The sequence below is a fragment of the Balearica regulorum genome, chromosome 1 (genome assembly GCF_011004875.1).
Source record: "Balearica regulorum gibbericeps isolate bBalReg1 chromosome 1, bBalReg1.pri, whole genome shotgun sequence".
Lineage (NCBI taxonomy): Eukaryota > Metazoa > Chordata > Aves > Gruiformes > Gruidae > Balearica > Balearica regulorum.
In genome coordinates, this window is record NC_046184.1 from 121,523,713 (window position 1) to 121,534,145 (window position 10,433).

Genomic DNA, 10,433 nt, shown 5'->3' on the forward strand with positions numbered 1-10,433 from the left:
TGAGTAAGACTGGCAAACTGGTAACAATGGACGAGGAGAAGGCTGAGTTACTCGACAACTTTTTTGCTTCAGTCTTCACAGTCAGCCTCTCATCCCACACCTCTCAAGTGTATGGACTGCAAGACAAGGACTGGGGGAGCAAAGACCCTCCCACTGTAAGAGAAGATCAGGTTCGTGACCACCTGATGAACCTGAATATATGTTCAGGGACCTGATGAGATGCATCCCAGAGTCCTGAGGGAATTGGCTGATGTAGTTACCGAGTCACTCTCCATGATATTTGAAAAGTCATGGCAGGTGAAGTCCCTGGTGATTGGGAAAAAGGGAAACATTGCCCCTATTTTTAAAAAGGGTAGAGAGGAGGACCCTGGGAACTACTGACCTGTCAGCCTCACTTCTGTGCCTGGGAAGATCAAGGAACAGATCCTCCTAGAAGCTGTGCTAAGGCACACAGAAGACAGGGGTGATTTGACACAGCTAGCATGGCTTCACCAAGCGCAACCTGCCTGGTCCTACCTGACCAACCTAGTGGCTACAGATGTCACCTATCTGGACTTCTGTAAGATCCTTGACACGGTCCCCCACAACATCTTTGTCTCTAAATTGGAGAAATATGTATTTGATGAATGGGCTATTCTGTGGATAAGGAATTGGTTGGATGGTCGCATCCAGAGAGTAGTGATCAACGGCTCAATGTCCAGACGGAGATCAGTGACAAGTGGTGGCCCTCAGGGGTCCATACTGGGACCAGTACTGTTTAGTATCTTCATTAATGACATAGTGGGATCAAGTGCACTCTCAGCAAGTTTGCAAACACCACCAAGCTATGTGGTGCAGTTGACACGTCTGAGGGACAGGATGCCGTCCAGAGGGAAGTGGGTTCCTGTGAACCTCATGAGGTTCAACAAGGCCAAGTGCAAGGTCCTGCACATGAGTCAGGGAAATCCCAAGCACAACTACAGGCTGGGCAGAGAATGGATTGAGAGCAGCCCTGAGGAGAAGGACTTGGGGCTGTTGGTGGTCAAGAAGCTCAACGTGACCCAGCAATGTGCGCTCACAGCCCAGAAAGCCAACCGTGTCCTGGGCTGCGTCAAAAGAGGTGTGACCAGCAGGTTGAGGGAGGTGATCCTGCCCCTCTACTCTGCTCTTGTGAGACCCCACCTGGAGTACTGCGTCCAGCTCTGCGGGCCTCAGCACAGGAAAGACAAGGAGCTGTTGGAGCGAGTCCAGAGAAGGGCCATGAAGATGATCAGAGGGTGGAGCACCTCTCCTGTGAGGACAGGCTGAGAGAGTTGGGGTTGTTCAGCCTGGAGAAGAGAAGGCTTCAGGGAGACCTTACAGCACCCTTCCAGTACTTAAAGGGGGCTTATAAGAAAGATGGGGACAGGCTTTTTAATAGGGCCTGTCACAATAGAACAAGGGGTAATGCTTTTAAACTAAAAGACAGTATATTTGGACTAGATGTAAGGAAGAATTTTTTTACGATGAGGGTGGTGAGGCACTGGAACAGGTTTGCCCAGAGAGGTGGTAGATACCCCATCCCTGGAAACATTCAAGGTCAGGTTGGACAGGGCTCTGAGCAACCTGATCTAGTTGAAGATGTTCCTGCTCAATGCAGGGGGGTTGAACTAGATGACCTTTAAAGGTCCCTTCCAACCCAAACTATTCTATGATTCTAATTTGAAAGATTGTGGGTTTTTCCTCTTATCTTTGAATTCTGCTTACTGTGTGGTTTTGACTGTGGGTACAAGTTCTGCAATCTTGGAAACTATCTCCTGTTTGCATTCCCGCAATGTTTGTTGCTGAAAAGCTGCTGTCGCTGTTTCTATGGTCCACCTTCCCTGAAGACTAACAGATGGTGATTGTAATACTCAGCACAAAAATATGCATACAAGGTCAGAAAGGCAAAGAATTAAAACAGAAGGGAAAAAGACTGAAACTGGAGTTCAAGATCTTAATGACAAAAAAAGCCAGACTTCTCCCCAAAGTCCAGTAAGATTTCTGGGTGCACAATTTAGAATTTCCTTCTGCTATTGAGAGCTTTAGTTAGTGGGTTCAAGCCCACTTCTCTGTGATCTTGCTCAGAGGAGGATACAATACTAAACTAGTTCTCTGTGAGGAAATTTTGCTCTTTACAAAGTAGTGGGGATGTGGAGAGAATCCCTGATCAAATCCTGCGGCTTTGAGACAGGTATGTGAAAAACATGGAAGTGCCAAGAGTTAGGATCTCCAGGGAAGGGAATTCCACACTCAGTTTAGGGAGCAGATCTCATTCCAGCCTCGACCCATGTTTTCACAGGCTTTGCCACTACGGTAAACATCTGGGAGACATCTGCTGTAAAATGAAGGCTGAAACTGTAAACACTTGTATAATCCAATAATGTGTACTTGTCTCTACAGAGTATTGCCACGGAGTAATTTTGTTTCTGTAAAGAAAGCCCTCAAGTCTTTCCCTGTCATTAATTCCTTTGAAACGAAGAAGGGGAATCATTCATGTTGTCTGCACTGCCTTCAAACAGACTGACAGAGAGGAGAGAGCACCCACCATGGCTTCCTTTGAAACCCACTCAGGAGCCCTTCATGGCAAGAGGGGAAGAAATTGCTGTTTGATGTTCACCAGGTGCAAAATTGGCCATTGAGGGTCTGAACTCCAACATGGTTGTTTGCCAAGAGTAGGAAGTGTTGTATTGCATTGTAATGCCAGGCACCGGAATTTGCAGTTGACCACTGGCATGTTTAGGGCTTGCATATGACACAGACATTTTTGCTGATTATTTCTAACCAGCTGTGGACAATGATGTTAACTGGCCAAGGAACCTACCATTGCTGCTGATAACAGTAAGCAGCTCACATATCTGCCAGGACCAGATGGCAACTTTTAGTTTTTGCCCATTTATCTTGTGCAATCTTCATATCTTTTCTGTATCAGTTTAGCTTATTTAATTATAGAGGTTGTTAATTGTCCTGGAGAAAAATCTTTGCTATCAAACGTACCGGTATCTAGCTGGATGTTTTTCACTATGCGGTGTTAGTAATTTATGTAAAACGTTTTCTCTTTTCTCCTTCAGTCCCAGGATACCAAATTTGGGAAGATGAAAGGTCCTCATAAGAAATAACCTTGTATGAAGCAATGAAGCATCTTGCTTTCATTTACACGAGAGACTGAAATGAGTCCAAAACAATGTTCTGTTTTCTGGCCCTCCCTTTCCAGAAGCCCATGTCCAGATTCTGTGGCCTGCACCTAATTGCACTGCTCATGTTAAGCTAACGATCTGTAGTCTTAGGTTCTCATTTTATCCCTTTTACGTTTGATAGAGGACTGCCTTTGAATTGCTGCTGTTTGCTGAGAGGATCTTAAGTTGGGTTCCAGAAAAGAATTCTTCATTATCCATGTTCCAAGAATGGAAGCTAATGATTAACTTTCCTCTCGATTTTTATAACTTTGGCTCTTTGTGTGAATTGCAGTTCTGGAGGAGTCTAAGTGGGATTTCTTTTCTTTTTTTTTTTTTTTTTTTTTTCTTTTTCCCCTTTGGATACCTATGGGTGCTAAACCAACAATGTACTGGTAAATGCTAAATCTAGCAAACTAAGGATCACTCTGAAACTCCTGATGAAAGTTTGAAAGTTTGGTGTGAAATCCTGGTCCCGCTAATGTCTGCTAATTTCATCTCACCATTATATTTTTGTACCAAGAAGGAAAAACCAGGAGACTTTCAGCACTACATAGGTTAGAAGAATTGTCCCCTAATAACACAGACAAAAGCAAGAGCAAATTAGAAAGGAATTTCCAGCATGGAACAGAACTAACATCTCTCAGACTCCTGAAATCTGTCCTCTATTATTGCTATTTTGCTAATTAGTGAAAAATTACATAGTTTGTTTATGAACTTACTGTATTTCTTTCAGATTTTTAAAGGTTAATTTAAAGTAGAAAATCTTTTTGTAACCACTGAAGGAAAAGAACAAAACGAAATTACCATTACCCAGGTAACAGGACTAGAAATAGATGCGGTATTAGTCAACTTGGTATGTGCTCCCTGCAGCTTGAACTCAAAATGCAAATCTGTTCTGTGTAGAGCACAGCAGTGTTCTGACTTCCCACTGCCTTGTGTGCACGTTTCCCCAGGGAATAAGTTATGTAGTGACATAGCTTTGCCAAGCTGATATCCCTGAGCAGTGGGAGCTGAAGCAAGTGACTCATGACTGCAAGATGACAGCGTGTGATGCAAGACACGCACATGACAAACTGCTGAGAGATGCAGTTCATGACTGAGAGGTTTATTCCCACTGCCAGGAAAAGCCTTGTTATTTTCCAGCTATTGCCATGGTTTATAAAACAAATATACATAGCGTGGCATTTCTGATCCAAAATCTGTATCAATTTTCAAGGTTAAATGTTAAAAAATAGCTACAGAAGTGTCTGTGAACACTTAATATTTGAAATATTAAAAGCAATGAAAGAACACTGATTTCTTTCCTCTTTTCCCCAAAGTACCTTAAAAATGAAGCAAAAGCAAACTGAAAACATTTGTATGTATTTCTCTAAAGCTGTTATCATGACCACATGCCATGTTGTACTGTATTGCACCATAACTGCTTACATCTCCTACCTCTGCTTGCCAGAGCAGAGTTTGGGTCTGCTGCCAGAAATACATTGGTTGGCAAAAAGGTATATGCACTTACTCTGCTACTTGTTTAGTGCTGGGGAATGGTTATTCAAGGACAAAATGCGGTAACTGGGATTAAACTGATAATAAGGAGTTGCTTTTCCCTGATATTAGGTGGTAAATACTAAGCACAATAGGACTGCATCCTGAGGATGTGAGCATGAGCATTCAGGACAAAACTGCAAGCTGATCCTAGGCACTGTAGCTCCCTTAGCCAACCAAAGGAAGCCTTCTGCTTCTTTTTTGTTAACTTCAACCATTTTGTTAAATGGACACTGGAACCAAAATGTGCAGGCATCAGCGCCAACCAAAATATTTGTGTGCAGTTACTGGGAATGGTACCAATATAAGGGGTGTTTTAGCTTAGAGTTTCACAGCAGAGGGGTCTTGCATTGTTTGAAAAAGAGGAGAATTTTTATGTTTCTGAAGGAGATGACGATCAGGAATGCCATGCTATACAGTGCTGTTCAACTGTGAAAACTTGTGACAGCAATACATTATTTTAAAAACAACTTTGTTATCGCTGGCCTATCTTTCAGCTTGACACCCGGCCCCTTGCGTGTTTTTCATAGAAGCGGTTCCATTTACTTCAATAAAACAACTGACATGAGGATTGCAAGACCGGGCCTGACATTTGGAGGCTGGTACTGTTGTCCCAAAACTGGGGGTTCGTTTATCTGGTGTGCAATACGCCAATATACACACAGAGCAGAGGTATTTTATTGCATATTTGTGCAGATCTGGGTGTCTGTCCCAAGGCAGCACACCAAAGCTCCAAATCAGTGGTTATTTATACATACAACATTAACATATTCATCTTTCTAATACATATGCATTGTTACCCCATTAAATTATTTGTTTTAGATATATTCATCTAGCATGCAAACTAGAACACATGCTCAGTTCTTTTCTCCACCTTTATCTTTTGAGTAGGTGGTATAATTGGGGTAGGTGGTCCACGGGTCAGTAGTCATAATTCCTCCTGCCGGAATGACCTTTCCCCTAGTTTTCCGATACTTTTGGCAAGTCCAAATGGTTCCTCAAGGCCTGTTGGTCAAACTAACAATTTATCAGTTACGCTTCTACTTCTTAACAATCACATCTTAATTAGTACATTGTTTGGATAAACATTAACTAACACAGGGGTAGGACTATACAATGGTTGGCCTTAGCAGCAATAGTCTTGGTTACATTTGATTTTGCTGTAACAGTACGTTGCATGATCTCCTCCTTAAGGCCTCATTTTGCAAAACTTGCTCAGAATATATAGAGCTTTGGCAAGTCAGTGATAGAGGACAAGTTTGAGTCAGAGGTAAAAGAGAACGGGTAGTCCAGCGTTACTCTTCTGATCATGTCATCTCTTAATATATAAAACGACTTTTTTTTTTTTCTTTTTCCTAAATGGCTACAACGCCAGGCTATTCTGGGATGTGGGAAAGATTGTAGAGGCCCTTGTTCTGCAAGTTTCAAAGGCCAGAAGAGAAGGGAGCACCTGGCAGTTTGCATGATTGGATCTGGAGTAGAGAATTACACGTACTACTGTCATTATCTACTGCCTGTTTTGAGGACTGTTTCTCTCAATTCTGTTTAAAGAAGTTGGGGCATCTATGAGTACCATTCTCTGCATTATAATCGCTAGTGGAGTCAATCTGGATTTAAGTCCAACAGTTTTTCTGTAGGCAGTTTTTTCACCAAAGCTGAGAGCATGTCAAACTTGCTAGTTTGCAGTTCTATTTTATGCTAGGTTTTGGAGAAACAGCACTGACGGATGGTCTTTTTGTATTAAAGACAGCAGCCCCACCTGCTTGTCAAAGGGTTTAGAATGGCCTTTCTAATTCCTCCATGCAGAACAGCTTTGATGGCAAGATCAGTTTTCAATAATCTGCTTTCTTTTGCTGAGAAAATGCCTCTTTCTCTGCCATTATTGACAATTCCTGACAAAGTTAATCATTTTAATACAAGCCAAGTGAAAACTTGGTCTGAAACAAAAAGAACACCCTCCCCACATCAAATGCTGCTCATACTTTATTATTATTATTACAATCATAAATTGGTACTTTACAATCTGACTTAGCAAACATTAAACTGACCAGCAAAAATCAGTATCTTAAGTACAAAATGGTCTTCTGATTGGGGAGTGCACAATTCTGCCACCTTGAAGACTTGTTGAGAAAATGAAAGGCTATTGATACGACTTTTACATAACCTTGGCCTTTTATTTTCTGCCAATGCCTGTGATGACTTAGAGAATCCATATATGATCTACAAAATCTGATTTAAGACCCTTTCTCTATGCATCTTCTATCAAGCTGAGTGTGTTGTATTCTTGGCAGCACCATTTTTTTTGTTGTGCTTATAGAGGAAATCTGGACTTCAGGAGACCTTGGTAGTTAATGTAGTCTGTCACCCTGTTCCAATGCAAATTTAAATATAGCTATCAATAGTTATAAAAATATTTCTTCCATTAGTTATGAAAAGCAAACAAACTGAAGATAAAACCTCATCAATCTTCCAAAGCAATCTCTTCCTGTGCTTTTTATAATTCTTCGCAAAGTTGAGGTAAGCCCTTCATTATAGACATTAGTTTATTCCCTTCTGCTCCTTCATAGCTCTGTGATATATGTATTTGTAGGCTGTTATTAGAGTTGAGCTTTCATTAAGCTAAAGAAACCATTTCCTCCTAGATTGTGTGTCCTGAGCCTTGGATCCTCCTTACGCCTCTTGCATTGTTCTTTCATGAAAGGTCATTCCAAAAACTTGGCAGTACTCCACCAGAGACCCCACCAGTGCTGAACCGGCTGCAAGGATTACTTCACATGTCTTGCAGACTAAACTTGTTGTTTATGCAGTCCAAAAGGTGATTCCCTTTATTGCAATATTGTGACATTGTTGACCCATGTTAAGCTTGTTGTTCACTGTAATCTCACGATTTCTTCATGCATAGCGAGCTGGAATTCCAAAGGGTATCAACACAGACCTAGGAAGGCTTCAGCCTGTGCAACAAATGGCCCATAAAGGTATTTGTCCTGCCTGTCCGGGAGTAAAGAATGTAGGTAGAAATGTGTATCTTCACAGATTGCTGGCTGGCCGGCAACTGTGATGTGTATTAGTGCCTCAGGTCTGCCACAGGGGTGTATTGCTTTTCGGTGCACTGACAGGCTGAGCAGAGAAGTGGGCGAGGTGTGAGAAGGGTGTAGGGGAGCTGCGGAAGAAGAGCATAGGAGGAACAAGGAATGCTTGTGGAAGAAATATTGTCAGTTGTTGATAAACTGGTCTTTCTGAGTATCCTCTCTCTTAATCAAATTATGATAATCTTCTAATCAAACTTTATGATTTCCAGAAAATATTCTGCTCTGACCAAGGAGAACTGGTTTGAGAGGACAGGTTACCTTAAAAAATAAACCATAAAACTCCATGCACATTCCAGTTACAATGTCAGGAGCTTGAGAAGGTATTGTCCCAGTAGTACTACAGTAGCAGCTCTAGAAGGAAGCCTAGGACAGCTTCTCTATTGCCTACATTTGATCTAACCTGGCCCACCTGTTTCTTTTTTCCTAATGAAGCCCTTTGTCACCCACTGAATGGGTATTTGCTCTTTGAATAGTCCTAGTAACCCCAGATTTGGAGGAGTACCTGGGAGTTAATTTGTTCCAAACAGAACAGGCTTGAGAAGGATAGCATAGCAGAAGGTGGAATGACTATGGAGTTGAAGTCTAGCTTCATGCCTTTTTATGAGGAAGGGGCCAGATTTCTTAAAGAATAAGTAGAGCAAAGTCTGTAAAAAACCACTGCTCTGAAACGGAGCGCTCACATTTAGATGAGCTTCTTTATGGAAAGGAAGGAGAATTGTCTTCTGGTCTTTGTTTTGCTTGTGGCAACTTCTTTAGTGTATAGACATATAGGTTCCCCCATATTTTCAAAAATGTTGGGGCTTGATACTGTTGAGTCACGGCCTTTCTTACTTTTGGTCGTGTATGCAGGTTCTACTCCTTAATCCACGAAAAACACTTCCATTTTTACAGCTTTTACAGGGTATAAAGGGAGGCTTCAGATGTTCTTCTGGGGTAAGCATAAAGGTTGCTAGGAGTACTTGCCTTTTTTGGACCTTTCCAAATATTAGGAAGAAGGTAGCAATCCTGCATAGAATGGGTTTCTCCACTTGCTTGGAGAAACAGCATGTGCTCCCCTCTAACAAATACTCTTTCACTGTCAGCAGCTGCAGAGGAAAGCAGAGCTCTGCATTTGCACCCTCCCTGCCTTCCTACAAAGGGCCTCAGCATTGCTGCCCATATTGTAGTGTTGTAGTTTCCTCACTCAGATGTACAACCAGCCTGATGTCAGCTAGGCTCTGCAATGTAAGACTTCCCTGAGGATGTTCCTTACTTTGCCTGTGTGGTCTAGTAGGTGCAGGAGTAGCTGCTGCACAAAACCTAAGGGTAGGCATTAATAAATGTATGAGGTGTGCTTTCCTTCTTGGGGGAGGAACTTGCTCCAGTGAGAATGTCAGTCGTGCTTGGGCAGTTTTTAGAAAGAACAGCTGTAAATGCCAGAACACTTCCTGGCATCTTCTTTGGACAATATATCATCATCAGGAAGGGAAAGATACAGTTGGTGTAGGCACTACAGAGACAAACCATTAATGTCACAGCACAACTGTCTTAATAGAGGCCCAGCCTTACCTGATAACACTGTGGAACCCACAAGATGATAGATCTTCTTGAGTCATCCCCAAAAGGAACATATGCTAGTATGTAGGTGTCATATGCTTACAAGGTCAAAGTGGAACATTGGGACTGGCACTGTTTAATATCTTTGTCGGTGACATGAACAGTGCTGAGTCACCCTCAGCAAGTTTGCCGATGACACCTAGCTGTGTGGTGCAGTCGACACACTGAAGGGAAGTGATGCCATCCAGAGGGACCTTGACAGGCTTCAGAGGTGGGCCCGTGTGAACCATGTAAAGTTCAACAAGGCCAAGGGCAAAGTCCTGCACGTGGGTTGGGGCAATCCCAAGCACAGCTACAGGCTGGGCAGAGAATGGATTGAGAGCAGCCCTGAGGAGAAGGACTTGGGGGCGTTAACTGACGAAAAGCTCAACATGATCCAGCAGTGTGCGCTTGCAGCCCAGAAAGCCAACCGTGTCCTGGGCTACATCAAAAGAGGTGTGACCAGCAGGTCAAGGGAGGTGATCCTGCCCCTCTGCTCCGCTCTTGTGAGACCCCACCTGGAGTACTGTGTCCAGCTCTGGGGCCCCCACTACAAGAAGGACATGGAGCTGTTGGAGCGAGTCCAGAGGAGGGCCATGAAGATGATCAGAGGGCTGGAGCACCTCTCTAATGAGGTGAGACAGTTGGGATTGTTCAGCCTGGAGAAGAGAAGGCTTCAGGGAGACCTTATAGCAGCCTTCCAGTATCTGAAAGGAGCCTACAAGAAATCTGGAGAGGGACTGTTTACAAGGGCATGTAGTGACAGGACAAGGGGTAATGGCCTTAAGCTGAGGGAAGGTGGATTTAGCTTAGATATAAGGAAAAAATTCTTCACTGTGAGGGTGGTGAGGCAGTGGAACGGGTTGCCCAGAGAAGCTGTGGCAGCCCCATCCCTGGAAGTGTTCAAGGCCAGGTTGGATGGGGCTTTGGGCAACCTGGTCTAGTGGAAGGTGTCCCTGCCCATGGCAGCGGGGTTGGAACTAGAATGATCTTTAAGGTCCCTTCCAACCCAAACCATTATATGATTCTATGATTAAGCCCTTTTGCTGGGGAAGGGAGG